General features: G+C 37.0%; 1 protein-coding gene across 1 annotated transcript in view; it reads left to right on the top strand.

Annotated features, from left to right (window-relative positions):
• LOC113498219 (frizzled-2) overlaps nt 1–20734 on the top strand; it is a 129382-nt gene that overhangs the window by 5763 nt on the left and 102885 nt on the right. Inside the window, exon 2 of the mRNA XM_026878166.1 lies at nt 11715–11753. The gene's annotated coding sequence lies outside the window, so the exon portion shown is untranslated. The remainder of the gene's footprint in view (nt 1–11714; nt 11754–20734) is intronic.

The raw sequence follows: 20734 nt of genomic DNA, 5'->3' as shown, positions 1-20734 counted from the left end.
AACCGAATCCAACTTCTAACAAACTATCAAAGCGCCATTTCAAATTTGGAACAGTACGTAGCGCCATGTTTACACGCTGTGACGTCATCACACAGATCGTGTCGAACAATTCGGTTTTGTTTGATCGCGTTTTGTTTCTCGGCGAACAGTTGTTGTTTTTATTTGCGTTTCGTTGCAGAGCTTTGTTTTATCGTTTTTATATTGTTTGTTTGATTGCGTTGTGAGAGGATTGTTGCACTTTTTGTTATTGGTGGAACATTGTCCTTGGACATCATTCATTTGAACAATATCGGAGCAGTTGTTCACATTTTTCGGTATTTACGTTTTTCTTTTCAGTTAGGGTGTCTGTAATCACATAAATGTTCAAATGTGTCCTTTTTTCTCTTGTTTATGTTTTATTTCAACTTGGTCATTTATTTTCTTCCGAAAATTGTTGTCCAAAATATAGTTACAGAAAAGTCTCTTTAGAATCTTCTTTTAGCACGCAACGGCAAAAATTTAATATCATTTGGGGGAAAATGTAAAATGTAAGGAAATCCGTGGGAAAGCTCGCATTCGTTGTGTAGAAGGTCGCCGTCATGCTTAAAGTGCTGATCTGTAAACGAGCTCCGCGTCATGCAAGACGGGTCAGGAGCCTATTGCGATCCAGCACTTTACAGGAAACGTGCCGAAATATTACTTTTCGTCGTTTTCTTTCGTTTTTCATTATCAACTTTATTACTAGATTATGCAACGGCTTACTCACCCGTATTTACCATGGAGTTCTTGATCATTAGCTTGGTTGCAACACAAATGACATGATATTAAGAGATTAAAGTAGTGAGTTGAAACGTATACAAAATTCCTGAATGAAGATTAGCTATAGACTGAAGCAAGGTTAGTCTAATTTGATGATCAATACTTATACGACATGTTTTTAATAGAGAGATATTTGCAAAAAAAATAATTGTAACTGTCCGTGTAGAGTGATACTTCTGCAGTTGGCCCGCTCTCGGCCCATTGGGTTTCACTTAGTACAACATCATTAATAACGGAAAGGCTTCGTTCCTGAACGCTCGAGCCGCTCCGCTCTGCCGATGATTTGTATTTTTACATAATGTGGTTTTTCTGTGAAAAGGTCGCACAAATGTCGACAAAGGTAGTTTTAGGGAATGTGCTATTTTATCAGGACTTTTCCTCTCTCCTATTGGAATGTTTACTCTATACTGGAGAAAATAAAGTAATCTTAGTAAGAACAACTTAACTTACTTATTTAACACTGTTTTATTAACTTGTTTACTACATGGAAAACAGCAATTTGAAATGCAATAATGCTTAGGAACCTCGTACTCTTTGATTTACGACTTAGCAGACTTGCAGACTTATAAAAGCTAGTTAAATCTCTATCTACCAACTAAAAGTAACTTGTAGGAAAAACACAAGTTAGCAATAAGATTTCTCGATGACAAAATACACATTTAGAAAAACAATAACTCGAAAAATACCGAAAATAAAGGTTGCATAATAATTTTGTGTTATCTTTCGTCCAACATTCGGCTAAAAAATAAAGCTATCTTGTACTGATGTTATCGACGGAAAAGTGGCATTCTCCAGACTACTAAATCATCGCGGGTTCGGCCGCTTATACACAGCTATCACTTGCGGAAGTTAGCAACTCAGCTTAACTCCGCTATTATCTGCGTATTTAACAAAAGAGTTGCGCCGAGGAAACCCCTAAACTTAACCGCACCACGAAATCATGAAAAATACCGGCGCTCTTATAATCCTTACTAAAAAATAATCCTCATGGCATGGCGGGTTAGGTCAAGTCGTTTGTCATCCGGCCGGGGGGTGTGCCATGGTACGGGGGGCAGGGGGGGGGTGAAATATGCCACGTTTTCACTTTTTTTATCCACTTCCTCGTTGAGTAAGGCGTGTGAATAATTTAAGTGGGCTTTTGGTTGCGGTGCGTTTAAAAAATGAACCCGCGTCACTTTCTGTTTCAGTGGCTACGATAAACGGGGTAGTGGGGTAGTGCTCGCCCGGGGTACTGATAAGCTGGCGACTGGACAAGTTATGGAAAACTGATAAGAGGAGTAGCGAAGTTTGAGGATGATCGCCATGTAGCTGCGTTAAAAAACCTCGATAAACCTATTCAACAATCAGATATTAATGCTGCAAAAGCCATCTATGGTGAGGATTGTAAGCAGGCCACGTATAAAGAAACCGGAAAAAGGAAATATAAACAGGAGGAGGAGGAAATATAAATGGGAACCAATACTACGTAACTAAATTCATCAAATTAATTGCACTGTGTTTAACCATATAGAAATATAACTAGAAATGTTACTATTTTATATATAATGTACTACGAAAAAGCTAAATTTATCTCCTTAAATATTTCATGCGTTATCATATTTTGTTATCCTCAAGTGTATGTAGAACCTACTTTTCCCTCACAGCTTACCTAAACATTTTAGCACGCGCACTTGACTAGAGCAGCCAATATCACCGGGAGGTGGCACTCGTCACTTATCCCAAGTCGAAATGCCAACTCTCAAGATATACTCAACATGTGAGCAAAGAATATTCAGAGGAAAAGGTTTGTGGGAAATTCAAGAACATACTTTTTACATGTGGTTTTTGAACGTAAATCACCATGAAATTTGATTAAGTGAATCTTATATGTCTAGATGTAAACCTTGTGGGCGTGGAATTTAACTCATGGTTGATTTCACAACAAGGTAAATTTATCATTCTTCAAAAAACATTGGTAATTAAATATTCCATTTCAAGGGTTATATGTTATATGTAAAAAAGTAAAAATCATCGAAATAAACAATCAGCAAACTAGACCAGGTTCAATTCATAAGGAAGAACTAAAACAAATTTGTATCAGTAAGTGCTAGCGCACTCACTAACTCGTCAATAAATATCGCAACAAGCTGGCGCCTACGTGCAGCTCACAAACGAATTAGAAAGCTCCTAACACGGTGTACACAGAATAAGCAACCTGTAAGTGAAACAATGCATTAATTACAACCGGCACACGAGCTAGCGGGGTAGGTAGGTAGGTAGGTACCTCGCCCCTTAGGGAGGGCTCCTTGATTTACGCCGTCTCTACCCAGGAAAATTATTCTCCGTTCGTGATTTACTAGCGCCGCGTTTTTACCTGCATTATTTAACGATATACAACATATTATGTGTTTTACATATACAGTAATAAAGTTCGTTTTACTTCGAGCCTTGCACAGTTTAGTGTATTCAGTAATTGCATACGTATCGTTAATTGTTGTGATTGTCGTCACACACACACGCGTACTGCTGGTGTAGAGTCGCCGGTTAAAGGAAATCCCCTATTTATTAGTATTTGATGTGATGTTAGTGACAAGTGACTGTCGTAAACCTACATCTTGTGTTTACTGCCGGCTGCAGGCGCGTGTGGGCGTACTCCTGTACGCTTGTATTTCTAATTGAAGACCCGATTACAGTAATAGCAGCCCGAACTTTTTGATTGGGTCACAATCGATCATTCGTTAAAGAAAAAGGAACTAATTTATTCAGGAACATCAATGTCATCGAATGTTATTTATTATTACTAAGAGTTAAAAACCTATTTTTATGTGATCCTTCCGACTTGAAATTGATGCAAAATAGGTTGACTCTTCGGCTTCAGTTTCTTTAACCAGGTACGCTGTAAAGACCCGCCATCTTTTACTATATGATGAACATACAAGTATTAAAATAGAAAGAAATTGCTTTCTTACAAAAAAGAAACAAAAGTTGAAGATATACGTAATAACATAAACTTATCACTCGTAGGTCCATCCTCTCCGTCTAAACGCATCGCCACACGATTAATCGCATCGCCACGCCGTCCATTCAAGTCGGCGGCAGACAGCTGCAATAAATACGCGCGTCTGGGTCGCGCGATCGATTCCCGTGCGGTACACCCCAGGCTTTGTGTTAACGCGACAGGTGGAAGAATCGTCTTTGCCTTTTATTTTAAAAGAAACGCGGCCTTTTTGTTAGAATTTTACCTTTTTTGACAACTAATGGCATTGGTTTTATGGTGTCAAGACAGACTGGGGGAGGTTTTCTTTTCCTTTTTTCATCTTCATTTAAGGAATGAAAATTTCTAATGAAAAAGTTATATTTCTAACAGTATTTGCCCATGGCTAGGAAAATCTTAGTGTTATAAAGGAACTTGTAATGAGCTAACTTGATTGAAATTCTACAAATAATTAGCAAGAAAACTAATAACACATCCATGATCGTCGTTTCCGTAAAAGTTTTCTCAACACCTCGATTACTTTAGCTTTTTGGCACTCTAAGACATGGGGCTAATCAACTCTATTAGAGACACAAAACAATATTTATTTATTTAGAAAATCCAAACTTATACATCTTACAAACAATTTGACAAGGAGGACCTTTCGAATAATAACTATTAATCAGTTCACGCGCTGCTTTAACTTCTAAACATTCAAATAGCTTGAAAACGCAAATAACTCCTTATTGAAGTCGTGGACATTCAAGTGCAGAAGGAAAGTTTTATCCCCATAACCAATACATTACACAGACAAATAAAAATAGAAATGTAGAACAGAAATTCTGAAATTCAAGTCCCAACCGCACTGGACAATACGCGCAAACAGAAATATTTTCGACCGATTTACCGCCGTAGCAATATATCGTAGCTCTCTACGGCGTAGCACAATGGACTCGTAGAGCGTGGCGTAGTGCGGCGTAACCACGGCACGTGAAAGCTAGGGTAACATATGTTTAGAACATCCTGGGACATGTTAAATTTATGACTCACATTAACTGGAACGAATAAGTCACATTTTATTTTGTAAAAGATGTGTATTCCACTAAATTAATTTTTTCAGGAAATGTGATAAAAAATCATTTTTTTTACTAGATAATTTCAAATAAGTAAAATTACTGAAGGTAGATTATAATATTCATAATCGTAGAACTCCCAAACAGTGTGTGCTTTCATTAGTCTCCAGAAACGTGTTTCCTTGCAATAAACAAACATATTTTACTGTCTCAAATATTTACCTATTGAAACCTTCCGAATGTCGATCTCAAGAATTTGTGGAGTAATTAATGTATTATGTACTTTCTGCAAAAAAATCGCTTCAGTATGTAAAACAGTTTAAAGCGTGGGTGATTGATTATATTTTTCGCCTCGAGGATATTACCATAAAGCCTAAGCGTATGGTGAGCTGAGTGAAAGCCTGCAGCAGCCTCACGAAGGCTCCATTGGACCGACGCCAGTGAAACTCGAGCATGACCGGACTCGCGGATCGATGGGACAAAACAAAAAAATTAGAACACTCATTGAAATGAGACAAACAATTCCACATTTTTTTTCTCAAGTTTTTCTCCACTTATTTCGTAGAGACCGTCCAATCTCCTCTGATTGCTGTATTAACATTTTTGTTTAATAAACATAGATTTATTTAACAGATATGTACGCTTGCTTCGGTTGTTATTTTAATAGAAAATACTACGAAAACTGCGGACTGCAAACAAATTAGACCTATCTTACTTATTTACGGACACTAAGACCTAATACGAATTTACAAACGTGTACAAGAAATAAGTAGATTGTGGTGTAGTATTTCCTTTTACAATTATTTATAGTGAGACGATATTACTCAAACCGTTCCTAAACATATTTTTTTATTTCATTTAAACCTCACAATTTTTTTTTTATATTAAGTTTTTTTGTATATCAAGCTTAAAATAACCGTCTAGTTGATATAAAAATAGTTATATGGTAACAGATTGCAAATAGGTATAATTTAGCAAATAGAAATATCTATTACCGAATCACTTTGTCATACAATACAAACGCCAATCAATTAATAAAATTACCAAATACAGGCACTTAATTATAGCAATATCGATGAGTATCACCGGCTCACCGTCCTCTATTCAGATAATTAAGTTTCATCAATACAATACGAACATAATTGTTCAGAACAATTTAATTCCATAACAAATAACAGGGATAGCTTTCCATGATTACTGAGTATCAGCTATGGTCCGTAGCTCGCATTTCAAACGGTCGAGCACGATCTAAAATGTATCTTAACACTTAAGAGTTAGAGTATAAAATATATCTCAATAGGGATTATGTAGCGCGTCTTTCGCTCCTTAGGGAAAGCGTCAAAGCCTTCATTAGACAAGTGTACAGCGATATGAACGCGCACAGACGGAGGAGTGCCTCAGGGCGCTGGCTTTGGTACATTACTATACGTATCGATATGCTTGTCAGTGAAAGAATGAGTGCACAAATTGTACATTATAATATAACAGAGCTCATACACTATGGCGTTACATTAATTGCATGGTAACAGCTGTCACTATATTAAAAAGTGAATACCATCTCAGAAAATATTTTTCAAGAACCGTCTGTAACAGCGTTTAATAAAGTCAAATTGAGAAAATGATTTTGATCAAATGTATTTGTCTGGCAGCTTCGTATTTCGTCCTTATTAGTCTTTTTTCGTCGAGACGGGTATTAAATCATTGCAGCATTGTTATTGGAAATTGTGAATTCGCGTTGCACCTCAATATTTCAATGCTTAAGTAGTTCATTTGCCTTTGTTTCGTTCACAAACGAAGCCAGTTGTGAGACTTGCTCTCGATTGCTCTTCTCCGAGCATTTGCTGATCTCCTTTGCTTTTTGTACTGTTTGTTTTTACTTCGAGTACTAAGTTGGTTGGAGTTTTGTATAAATTAATGCTATAAGTATCAGACTGTGGCCAACTATTTCGAAGTTTGGAAAACAAACAGAGTTTTCTGTTGAGAATTCTTTGTTTTGATATAAAAGCGTTCGTTGATAAGATTTCTTCGAGGAACTTTTAAGTGTTCATTTTATTTGCTGTTTCTATTGAAAAAGCGAATCCAATTTCAGACGAAGTATTATTTTTCAATATGAAATCTCGTTTCTTCGCACTGTAGCATTTGTAAGGATTGCATTCTTATTGTTTGAGACTGTTCCTCAGTTCGCAGACTTTTACGTGAACTAAAAAGTCTGGAATTCATTATATCTGTGTTTTAAGAATAAAGACTAGCACAGCAAAAAAATATTGAATGCTGAATATAAATCCGTTGCTAACGTAAGTTTTGTAAAAGCCCAACATTTAGAATACAAAGTACGTCGACCTACTTAATTGTGAGTAGAACCTTATTCATGAGTTTCCATGGCCACGTAAACTATATGAAAAGTATATGTATATGTTAACCAAAGCAATCAATCAGGGTGCACTCGCACCGCTTTGCGGGGACACCGCACGAATATCTAATTTTGTTTGTTGCCCCCGCCGCCCCCGCACTAACACCCCGAGAGCTCCTCGAGGGCACCGCGCAGGCGTCGAACACCCCAAATCCTGGCGGACGTTGATGGATCACCCTTAATGACAAGCACCGAAGGGGCGATAGGGTTGTGCCGCTTATCGATAGTCATTATCGATAAAGTCGCTTGTGGAAATTGGTTCGATAAGATCTGATTGTTTGTCGGAGTGGCATCGTAATGGAGTTGATTGGTATTATTTAGGTAATAGTTTCATGATAGTAGTGTTGGATAGTTAACATCAACGTACGTCTTTTAGAAGAGATGCATCAGCTTGAAAGGGGCGAATAGGCAGCTCAAGATTTTAGAATTACAGAAATATTTTTTTACATTTGTAATTATATCTTATAACTTTTAAAATCTAAACATTTCTCGAAGGCTTTTTAGATAAATTCTGCAAATGTAATTGTGTTTGAAAAGCACTGTCATAAAACTCATACAAGCCGTAATGAACATACTATCGATATTTCAAAATTACCACCTAACGCACAGCACAGGCGGCCTCAACCAGCGCTTTGTACAATCGTATTAGACTTTAGCGTTTATAGTTTTTATCGACATCGACATCTTCTAACCGTGTTACATCCCTAGAACATATGCGCCCTTCGCGAGCTCTCTACACAATCGCATTAGAAATTAGCGATTCATGCTTTTATTTAACTGTGCTTCTTATTGCTTCTGCAAAGTTGCCGCTTTTACTTTGACAATGTGATTAGAATATTAAGTGATCCTTTAGCGACTCGGACGTATTTATACAGGTAGTTTTGAATGTTTAGCTTCGGAATTTTGAACAGAATTATGTATTTACCACAGTACAGCACAGCTTCATTAAGCAGTTATATCGATTGAGTGAAGTTTCTAGAAGGATTCAACCTTTGAGCAGCTGGACTCTGGACTATTTATAAATGAAAAATTCTGTTGAGGGGACCAGACGTAAAGTTATTGCATCAAGTTTCTAAGAGTAGACACTAGTGGGTATTAATTAAATTTATAGAACCTATCCCTAATCAGCGTGTTTTTACCGATTGAACGAAACCCTTGGAATCTTTTTGTTAGATGCATCATATTGTTCCTACCAAGAAATGTATTATTTCAACCTCAATATCTGTCTAAGCAATTATAAATGCATTTTTATTTATGGCTACATTATGAAAACTTGTTATCTGTACAAAAGTCTAGACATAAAGCAAGCACAAATGGAAGGCTCGAGGAAAACGCGCCGTTTGTGAGTTAACGCTCGGCTGGCTCTCATAAGCAGAGGACTCCACACACGAGCCGCTTCATTGTTTTGTTCACTAAAAGTAATTAAAACGGTATTGTGCCATTTCGAAACATTTGTTTTTGTCATCACGCCTGTTTGCCACGGGAAGGTTGGCAGAGCTCAGGGTCTTTAAATGAAATTAAAATAATTGTTTTATCGTGTTGAAGTCATTTACAGATATCAGTCTTTAAGTCTAAACAAACCCTTTCAATTAACATTAGTTTTGTAATTGTATCGAGCTCACTTCCTAAATCGAAGCCAGTAAAACAAACTGCTTTCAAAGGTCGTTAGTAAAGTTCAACGACCTTAATGGTAACGGTAATGGAAAAATCCCCCTAATAGCCAGCCATTGTCCAACAATACAAGTTTTACCTTTCAACTGAAATATAAATGAAATAACCTAAATAAATAATCGTGAAATTCATATAATATCATAGTCACCCCTGCGACGGGCACGTCTTTATAAATATATAATAGAGTCGTAGGTACGTACGGACAAACGTCAAGTCCATTGCGGGTTGTGTTCAACAGTTAATGATGCTGGTCACGCAATACCATCAATCGGAAGCAATTTTACAACGATTCTCAATCGATTGTTTGGGGACCGCTCGGTTTCGGGGATCCGAGGAAATTGTTTTACAGTTTTATGGTGAGAACCTTTTGTGTGTTGGGAATGTTGTGTTCTTCTTGAGTTTTGGACATTAGGAACAACAATAACTTTGCTTGCTACTAAGTAATGGATTTATTGCTCAAGATTATCACACAGATATCATCATTCAATGTTTACGAAGAGCTTATTTACAAACAAGCTGTCACCACATGATACTTCATAGGTTCTAAGTAATTAACTAATCTAAGCTGTCATCCTAGAAAAACAGTCGCGACCCCCGCTCTACGGAGTTGACGAGCATCAGAATGCGTCGCGCCTGTTCCATGCAAAAAAGAAACGAAATATTTTAGTCAGATCGCGTGATATTTTTAAAGTATTTAGGCCCCACCAATCATTTTACCATTTTTACTTTGCACTAGAAAAAGTGCCATCAGTGCTCAATAAAAACCCTGACACATGAAAATGCTTTTGCTCGGCCATGTGTATTTTTTGTATCAGATTCCCGATTCTACGAGATGGTTTTTTTTTTTAAATCATGTATAGGGTTATTGAGCGTTTCCTCTAGAGTTTAACATTGACCCTTTTTAGATATTTACGGGGAGAGAATTAGGTGGACGTTAATGGGAGCCATTTATCTTATCATCGGGGTCCAGCCGAGCTGCCAGCTTTGTGCCGGATGTACGGAGCTCCGGAATGTTTTTCAAGCTAAAATATTTACGATGAATGAATGTTATACAATATATACAGGGACCAACTGTTTCTAATGTCTGTTTAAGTAATGAATAGGATGTTTGCCCCAACTGGAATACAGTAACCTCTGCAAAACTCGCGATTTCTTGTTTACCGATATAAAAAATGGTGCTCGTTAATTTTTATTTTACTCGAGTGAGTAAGACAAATTGGCAAAGGATGATAGCGTTTCTTATCAAGACCAACAAAGCATTTTTAAACGAGTCTTGAAAGGTTATGAAATTCTTACGGTAAAAGAGCTTCATGAAATTCATTTACCGGAGACATGACATCGGTGTCATCGATAGGACGTATCGACGTAATATGAAAAAGTTTTTAAACACCGAATTGATTGACTTCTGAAACCGATACAAAATGTGGAGCGCCTCACAGCTGAACATGGCGGTACCCGCGCCCTAATGAGCTGAGATGAAAGATATCGTATTGCTTATTTACATCAAAAGGCGCTGTGACGGTTCCTATTAGCTTATTTACAAACGTGAAGATATAACAGTATCTTCCCAGTTCGTAACATTAGCATAATCGACTTAACCCCCGATGCGGCAGGCCCGTTTAAATTACCCCGTAATACGGGCGCGGGGTAATTATGCGTTCGCAGTTAGAGCCGGAGCGGGTAGTGTCGCTTGTAATTACAGCTAGAGCTAATTATTGACCTTAACGATTATATGCTAGCGTGGACTAGCCTGAGGAACAGCATGGTCATTGGAGAGATAGTACCTATACTGAAGCCATAACTTGTGGTTATAGGAAAGAAAACAAAAGAAATATTATGTGGTACACTAGCCGTCCTAACAAACGTTGTTTTGCCATACAATTGAGCTTTAGGGGAAAAAGACGGATGAAAAATAGATGTTGTCCGATTCTCAGACCTTACGAATTACAAAGTTTACACAAATTACGAATTACACAAAGTTTAATAAAAATCGGTTGAGCCCTTTCGGAGGAGTTAAATTTCGTACACAGTGACACGAAAATTTTATTTATTAAGATTTAGTCGTCCCTCTGAATTATGCGACTTAATATAACCTTAGCATCGTCTACTGCATAGTAAGAGGTTAGAGTGAGGTTCGAAGTACATATATCAGTGTTAGATATAATTTCAATTTTAGGAACATAACGATCTACGAAACTCCATTTGACATGTGTTTATTTACAAATGCAGATGAACTCGACCCAGTGGCGAAGTTTCCGACCGCTCCCGAATGTATTTACTTTAAGTTCGACAGAACTTAGATTACACATAACCGTTCAACTTACCCCATTCCATACTTGTATAGGCTGTAGAACCCCGTAGATATTTCCCCACAATTTTGATAATATTCAACAAATATTGTAGTTTTACTCAGCTAATTAACTGGGGTTTTCTTTTAGATCCTAATCTCAGTTCCGTGTTGACCAAGTTGCTAGGTACTCGTATGTTATGCGTAATGTATAGCAGGATATTAACACGCAAAGTTTGCTCAGCCTCCTGTGTATAATGGCTGCTGGCCAAGTTTGCAGCTTTGTGTTCACAACTCTCTGCGAATAAGACAATTGTCAAACTAGACCGAGTGTTCGCAAGTACTTTGATTTAATGCTTAAGTTTGAGTTATTTTTTGTAGAAGTGAACCAGTGGTGCTGACATTGTCATGTAAAGATGTATAGTCTACAACTGCTATTCTACCTCTACCAAATCTAATAAACCTCTGTAATACTGTCTATAATATTATAATAACTAAGCTTGGTTTTGTTTTCTGTTACAGATAACTTGACTATATCGTCCTTGCTGTTTGAGAATACTGGTGAGTGTTTTAAAAACCTTTTATGCTTCTAGAGAAAAGATAATCTGTCTGTAAAACTCTTTTTTTAACGACAATACTACTGTGTGACTAAGATGTAGCGATGTAGTATTAAAAAAAATATGTGAATACTTCTTCCATATCTGTACTGGTGTAAACTCATACAAGCGAAACAACTAACCTTGATCTAAGTAAGAAAACCAGCTTTCGGAAACACATAATACATTCTGCGAAACGATCACCCTAATGAAGCGAGCACTTAACTAAGTCTAACTGCACTACAAAGTGCAAGCCATAGATAAACAGACGCGATAGGGACAGGAAACGGAAGCTGCGCGTGCGCACCGCCGGCAGTAAATCGTTCGGCGCGCACATCTCGCTGTCAGCGGCGCGCGCGCACTGGACGCGGGAACATGCGCCTGATTAATTGTAGGACTGGGGAACTTGCTGGTAAACTTTAAGAGCTATTAGGTTTTTATTATAATTTAAAAGATAATGTTTTATTTAAATGTAAGTTTACTTAGATTATTTTGTTTTAAGAAAGTATCTTATTTTATAACAAATACCTATAACTTAACTTATTTTTGCTTGTAAAACTTTTTAGTACAAGCTTTCTGAAAATAAAATCTAAAAAATTATCCAATATAACAAATATCCACAATTACCTATCCTCTATACACAAAGCAGTCAATTGTAACAAAGTATTCAGAAGTTAACCCAGTACCAAAGTGATTTTTTTATATTTATTTCTTAGGTTAGATTTTTTTTTCGAAATAATATGGCAGATAAAATATCACAGCCTTTGGGTAAATCAAAATGTTATCGAATTCCGATTAAATAAAATACTATATGCGTAATATTACTCAAACCTTCATGGTGCCATTTGTTCATTGCTACTGCACGAAGTAGATCTACTGCCTGTTGTCTGCTGCGTGGCGCGGTGCCTCGTGTTGGGTGGCCACTTCGCACTCCCCGCTGATAATTTTTGCAACATTGTCTTTACACCCTCTATAAATATCAACAAACACAACTTTCAAGCTTCAGCCAATACACTAAGGTGCTATTTTCATTGGAACATTCGCAACCTTAATTGCAGTACTTTATAAACAAATATTGAATGTTTCAATTTATATCCTCATAACGTGTTTAGAATGCCGTTTTAAAGAACACCTTATTCCTTGGGCTTTAGGTACAGTTTACGTTGAGAGTGATTGGAGATCTTAATTGTAATACTTTGTAGAGAAATATTGGAACTAAACTTTGTTAATTAAGTGTTAAATATTTAAGTTGAACTTCTAAGGTCGTTTTTTATCGTAAAACTATGCACGAATGAAAATTTCAATTTTGCTATTACTGGAATAAAATAATAGTTGAACGTTAAATAAGTCATTCATTAGATTCCTTAATAATTGTCATAGCTCGTATTTTACAACTTGAGCTCAAAACATAGCATATTAATAAAGACATACAACACACATACACATACTCTCCGACTGTCTCTGAAATAATACTGAATTATCATCTTCAAATAATAAGCATTTCATTCTCAAATGAAGACTTAATTGTAGTGATATCGGTAACACACCATACGTGAGATAATCTTCAGTGTATCGGCAGCGAGTGCAGTTAAATCATCGTAATACCTTGATCCTTGCGCCCGCGCAGCCGTGAGCGAAACCACGTGTACGACCTGCATCTATAGTCCCGTCTTTCAATAATATATTTTAAGAATATAAATAGGCTATTAAATAATTTCAAAATTTTATTTTACATAGATACAATGATAGCAAGAAAGAAAACGGTTTTTCAGTATCTATAAATAAACGAAGTACCAACCTCATTTACTTGTAAAGTTGAAATATCGTGCTCTACAAGAACAAACAAATTCCTCATTTTTATTTTATTACTATGAGAGTAAATTTACGGGACGAATTTAATTGGCAAGGAGTTTTTATTACATACTGGACTGTTCGACGTCCCTCCGTAGTAAAGAGGACTTCATAATAATATCCTGCCTTTTCATTTGTTAGTTACGACCTTCTTATAGACATCAAGCTTTGTAAGTACTCCACATTTTTATCGCTTAGAGGTATAACTTATTATTATACTTCTATAACTTTTTATTTTAGATCTCGCGGCGACAAAGTTGAGAGATTGTGTGAGTTTTTGATTCGAGTTTTTAATGCAAATAGTTAGAAAGTTGCAAACGTTTGGAACTTGAACGTATGTACTATATGTGTTTACTTGTGCTCCTATATTAATTTATAGCGCATTGGTTTTTTTTTCAATGCTATATAGGTATGCAATTTTTTTTTTTCAATTAAATCTAATACAAAAGACAGGTCATTTCTCAACAATGCATACAGCTATCGTAACTGAACTCACTTTCCAACCGGCCTATGCATAGGAGTCACAGCTCGCACGCGCATGTAACGCGAGCCACACTGCGCTCTTGTTCGAGACTGCACTACTTGCCAGTGACCAGCCGAGCTCCGAGCTCATCTCAAGTACATCTCACTACATTTGATAATGTACTTATTGTATAATGTTAGAGCACTAGGAAACAGAGCCGGCTCTGTGCAGCTTGTTTAGATCCGAGGCGTTTCCGTTTGGCGACTGCGTTACATACAACATTAATTAAGGGTACCATGTGAGCCGCTATGGTTGACCGGTTGATAGTTATGTGTAAATGAGATACGTTCAGTCTTATAATAATTTAGGTTGATATAAAAATCTAAAAATCGAAGTCAAGGAACCGCTTTAGGGTTCCTTGATCTCTCTAAATCTTATGTCACAAAATCGACCAAATGTGTCAATTTTGCTAATACATAACAAAAACAAACAAAATTATTTACTTTGTCCGCTTGTTTTCGTAAGAATAATTGACAATTGGTGTCAGAATTCGTAAATCGCTCGCAGGCCTCTGATGTTCTCTAATTCGAAATAGCATAGCTGCGTGACAGGGTTAAACTTCCAACCTTTGACTTATTAGGCTAACAGTCACACTACTATTATTAATGGGATTCGCAATTATTTAATTTCCTTACAATATGTAACTACTAACACAACATCGCGAACCTATGCCGAAATGTAGGCTTCTACAATACCCTTGATTTCTTCGTCACCTACCACTGCGCGTCTGCAAAATCTCTCTCTAACCTACAGATATGACACTATTCAAAAACAAACATCCTTCCACATTTTACCGTTAGGATTGATAAAATACTGTGAGAGAGACGTGAACCATGACTTTCTAATACATTTGGGCAATAAATCGCATCACTCAATCAGTGTTATCGGTGTATTTTTTGTCGCAGACTGTGGGACGTTCGAGTGGCGTAGTGCTGCCAGATAACGATCTCAAGTGTTTGATATATGACGGGTAAAAACTATCGGGATAGTGATGCGCGACCGGCTTATCGATAATACAGATTTGGTGATAAACTGATCTAGTAGTATTTCACAGATTTTTCCATTCGGGTATATATTGCCATTGGGTATCCTATTTATTATTTCGTATTGAAAAACCTACTCATGGCATATAAATAGGAATTGTATTAATATTCGAATGCCAAACATGTAGAGCTTCATATGCAAACAAGAAATATATGAGAGTAAGAAGACTATGCACGTTTAAAAATGTCGATACATTTTTAAACATGCATACATACCAGATAAAACCTGTTCGCATCACTAGTGGCTCCGCTGAGAGCGTCTGCTACCTGCGCACACGCACTTGACGTCGCCAACATGGCGCGCAAATGTCGCCTCCAAAGCTTTTTACTTTTTATTTCGTTTCGAACAAAATTTGTAGCAATTGATTCATTTGCCTCTTAAATGATAAACATGTTAATTTTACACCAGATGTGGGGAATACTAATGAGTTTGGTTTTTATAGTTACTTCAGTATACGTTTATATAGGCATAAAAGAATGCTGAATGACTGGTGCATAGCGCAAAAGTTAAATATAACGCACAAGTGACTTTCTGAATTTTTTTCATAATGTTAATGTTATAGTGATGTTTAAATAGTTACAGTGGAATCTTCCACACTAACAGAGAGTGTTTGTGATTATATCATCTTTCATTAATTCAGGTCATCACCGCACCTGTAAATGACTCCAAGGCATCTTAGAAATTGGTAATAAACATTACAATGCCTCGTCATAGTCGTCACTGTACCTGCAGCTTCCGTAGTTCCTGGTAGCCTTATCAGAGAGCCGGGAGCCATAGCCAGGCGGTGACGCATACAAGGTGACACCTCATGGATACCTCAGAAATTGTCGTCTTTTGTTTCAACAGCCTTTCTAAGAAATTCAAACGGTGGTGTGTTGCACTTTTAAATTCCAGTCTAATTATGAAACTTAAATTAGAATAGTACTCATTAAAGGTAAGGTCAATACCTTCTGCAAATATATGATTTGACTAATTTTGTTATTTGGATTATTAGTGTTCGTCTGTCCGTTGTCTGGTATGAGAGTAACGAGTTAATAAAATGTGCGTATACTTAACATGAGGTCCACTTTTAGACTATCGACAAATCTGTACTTATAAAGCGTAAATAAATAAGAACCTACAATATTCCTAAAGTACTCTAAATCGACTTATTTATATAACAAAAATAAAAGATTACGAAGTTCCTATCTGGAATATTACAAACTCCGTTACAGTATACCTCTCAGCAGCTCACAAATTCTATTACCTGTGACATCCGCTATTCCGAGAACTGCGCTCATCTCTGCGCGGGAGCACGCTGTACCCCCGGCGACACAGCGCGACACTACACTCTTATCGATGCCCGTCAAAAGGCTTTTTTACTTTAGTTGCGTGGGGTACGGCGCCAGCGGCCGCCAGTGCGAATCTGTGACGTGCGAAGATAAGTTATTCTTGATATCCTAATGCATTCTCGACGTTTATGGGTTTTCGAGAATTATTGTTTGTTCTCGAGACGTTTGTTTTAAAGTTTTATTTTTATTAAACTTTTTGTGATCAGCAAAAAATGTTTCGGATATCGTTTCCTATCAATTTATGTTCTCTGCGTTAACATTTTAAAGTACCTACACAATAATGAAGAGCTTATAATAAGAAAAACAGGCAGAAAATAAATGTCGAAAAACAAGAATCAAACTAACTACATATTTGCTGAGTACGTAACCAAGCACGACACCATAGGGCAGTTATTTATAAACATATAAACAACAATAAGTATAATACGGTGATAATGTCGTCGTTACCCGGCCGCCCGGCTATCCGGCCAGTTTCGACCGTTTATATCCGGGATCTTTTCTCGAAGCTGTTAGTTCGCGATTTTATTTTTATTGCCCCAGCAGGCCGGTTAAGTGCCACCATATATCCTACACATTAGCAATATTGAACTATCGAAGTATCGACCCGACGCTGGGCAATGGGGTATTTTTATCTAATATCATGTTACACGGCCAAAATTCACGAGATCATAAAACAAAAGAATACTACCAAAAGGGTTCAAGACTCTTTTATATTTAATCGGGACTATCGTATAGATAGAGATTTACCACTCCGATATATGAAGCATATTTCTTCATAAGATAAATATAATTTGCAGATGTTTGTAGGCTTCCTTGCATTGAACCCGAAAATAAATAAAAGAAAAAGAAAAAAAAAAGCCTTTTAATTAAACTGTAGCGCGATGTAAATAATGATTTAACAAACAAACCACGGCAGATATTAAAAGACTTTCGGCACTCTATCCCAATATTTCAGGGAAAATGAAGCAATCAGTGAAACGCCTTAAGTGGTCGCTTTGGTTCGGGCTAGTTTACACTGTTGCGTGCGTCACAATAAAACACAATTACCTATTGTACTTTTACACGAAGAAGCTAAAACTTCTGAGCTGGTTTCTGATTTTGTGTTTATATGTAATCAGATCAGTATGATACGTCATTTCTAAAATCTTGTCTTGTCGAGACTGTCATGAAATTTAGTGGCGAACTTGATATTCCAGCAATCGCTATGAAATATGGTATCCGAGGTAAAGTCAGCATCAAGTTGATTTACTCAAGAGCTTTCATCTCACACTTCAACTCCAATTATGTTTCATAATTATCACCAGAGGGTTTTATTTCTCATCCTAATAAGTATTATGTAACATCAGTCAATATTCCCGTATCCCGTGACAGTGGAGCCGCGCGCCTCTCCTGCCGCGTCAAGTTGCATCGCCCGCCCCATCCAATCCGCCAAAACGTCAGCTACTCCACATTTATTTAATTTGTACTCCATTGCGCGCCGACAAGTACCACCATATATTTTAATTGGAATAAAACGAAGCTTGGATGACGACATTTTTTGGGGAGATTTTCGACGTGAAAATGTCTGTCGATTTTATTTTTATAGCACTTGAAGTTTCAGAAAGTAATTGATTGCTTCATGTGACGGGTCTAGCTTAGCACTACCTATATAGGCTATTGAAATACCTTTAACACAAAGCTGTATGGAGTCTAAAACAAAAACAAAATATCCCTAGCAACATGCCTGTTTAAAACACTCTTCGGATATTGGCAAAGAATTTAATACTACCTTGTCTCGCAAATAGTCTCGCGTAAATAAACTGTTCATTATAATGTACGTTGTGCTCGCCGTAACTGCGCGCGAAATGAACTTATAGCTCAATAGCGCAGTATACGGTATCCTGTGCTACGGAGATCGTTTCCACACGCGTGGTTTTACTTACAGGTCCATAAAATTGAGCACGGCACGAGGCAGAGGTTACATAAAAGTTTATTTAGATACAAAGTTACTGATAAATAATGGGGAAATGAAGGAGTATATTTTGTATTCTAATCAGCAGTACATGCTGTAATGTAAATCTTTTCTCAAACAAAACAAGTTTGCGATTTCTTTTCCTGTTTTGAGTCCATTCAAGTGCGACAAAGATCATTATTTTCTTACTCTTCAGTAAATGTTGTTATTCGACTTAAACAATAATTAAAGATCCTCGGAAAATATTCTAAAAAAATATAAGAGGAAGTATGGTTATCATCGCCTTGCGAAGTTTTACAATAAAAAAGTTTTCAAACGGTGCAATAAATGGAATAGCGAACACAAAAAAATATATTTTACTTATTAAATTAATAAGTTTATTTTAATGTGTTGTAAACTCTAGCTTGTGTCGTGCTCCTTATTAGCGCTCAATTGGCCGGAATAGTGTTCGCCACAGCGGCGGAGGGACACTGTAATATAAAATACATCGCTATCTTTATTCGACACATATACTTGTCAACTTACATAGTTATACCGTGCACGCATGAGAATAGTGGGCTAATTCTTATAACCTGTTTAAAATAACAAACACTCAATTAGAATAACTAATTAAATTATTAATTGAAGGAAGTGCATTACACGTAAGACATTCATATCAATAAGTGTAGGTATAAAACTTCTTTTTTTAATGCATTCAAGACAGAAAGCTGTTTCTCATATTTTTTCAAAAATAACTTGAAACTATTTAAGAACGTACCTATTAATGGGAACACGAAAACATCAGCATTTCGATATTTCTCGTTGAAGCATTGCATCGTATTCAGTCGCGCGAAAAATACTCGGCGCGGACCTGGACATCGCCAATAACACGGCCGATAAAGTTTTCTAATACCGGCCGCTTGTTGAACAGCGGTTTATTTTTAATTTTGTAGCCACGTCGAGCGATTTGCGACAACAATTGTGAGGCGGGGGCGAGTTGCGAGGGACGAGCGGCGTTCCGACTGTAACTTGACAAATTCAAACTAATACCTAATATTGAACGAGAAAGTTTCTATGTATGGACGTATGCATGTGTGTTTCTCTTCCACGTGAAAACTACTGCACGGATTTAGATAAAACTTGGTACAGAGATAGTTTGTAACCATCATTAATACATAGGACAGTTTTATTCCATCATTTTCGATTTTTAGAGCGTGGACCCGCGGGCAACAGCTAGTGTCATACATAGTTACAAAAGAATATATTATGCAGGATCGTGGGGCGCTGGACGTAGCCATCTCAAGTATCAGAATGTTTGCCGTATTGCTTTCATCTCGCATCTCTTATAACTCGCGCCACACGACAGAACAGCCTCTTTTCCTTCTTTTTTCTGTAACACTATATCCAATCGTAAACTTCAAGATAAAATACTGCGCGATACTCAATAACAACGCTACATTTGCGCCAAACATGCTCTTATTGCAACACAATAAGGTTTAAAATTATTGTTTTATGTTTTTCATAAGTTTGTTATCGACGGTGTGAAATTGACTGTGGGTATAGTATTTGAGTGTTTATTCTGCTCTGCATATAGCTATTTATGATTGGTAATGTGATATTTTATTATGTAGGTAGTGTTTGTTATGAAGGCGACACGCGGTTACTATACGAATGGTATTTTACGAGAATACTTGCGATGTGGGAGTGATGAAGAAAATGCCAGTCTCTCCATTACCTAGTGTTATTAAGATAGAACTAAAAACATGATAAAACTTGATGAAACTGGTTTAGCTATTTACTGTCATGCTGAATAATGCAAAGATAACTGGAGAATGTAATTTAGAGCCTGGTTACTATTCAAACGATGGAAAAATTAAATAAGAGTGTGATATCTTTTTCTTTACATCTGTGATACTTAGTAACTGCAACATCGTGAGCCACTCGATTAAATAAAATCTACATTAGTCATAACCATTACTTGTTATTCCAAAGCATCTTTTTATCTTCATCATCATCAGCCTTTGTCCTCCCACTGCTGGGCATAGGCCTCCTCTTCTTTTAACTTTCTACGCTCCTGAGCCAGCCTCATCAAGATCTCAATGCAAATACCAAAGTAATATTCTAAGTCCCCATTTAACATATATATGTTAGTGATACATGTATCGATCCCCACGAGCATCAGACGCACGTCTTGGGCGCCTCCACTAACTCACGACCCCGGAGCTGCGAAACTTTTAACTGTTCACGAGCGATTGAACTCAACTATT

The sequence above is a fragment of the Trichoplusia ni genome, chromosome 1, assembly GCF_003590095.1.
Source record: "Trichoplusia ni isolate ovarian cell line Hi5 chromosome 1, tn1, whole genome shotgun sequence".
In the NCBI taxonomy this organism is placed as follows: domain Eukaryota; kingdom Metazoa; phylum Arthropoda; class Insecta; order Lepidoptera; family Noctuidae; genus Trichoplusia; species Trichoplusia ni.
The sequence above is the reverse complement of the archived record's forward strand: the minus strand, read 5'-3'. Positions and strand labels throughout refer to the sequence as shown.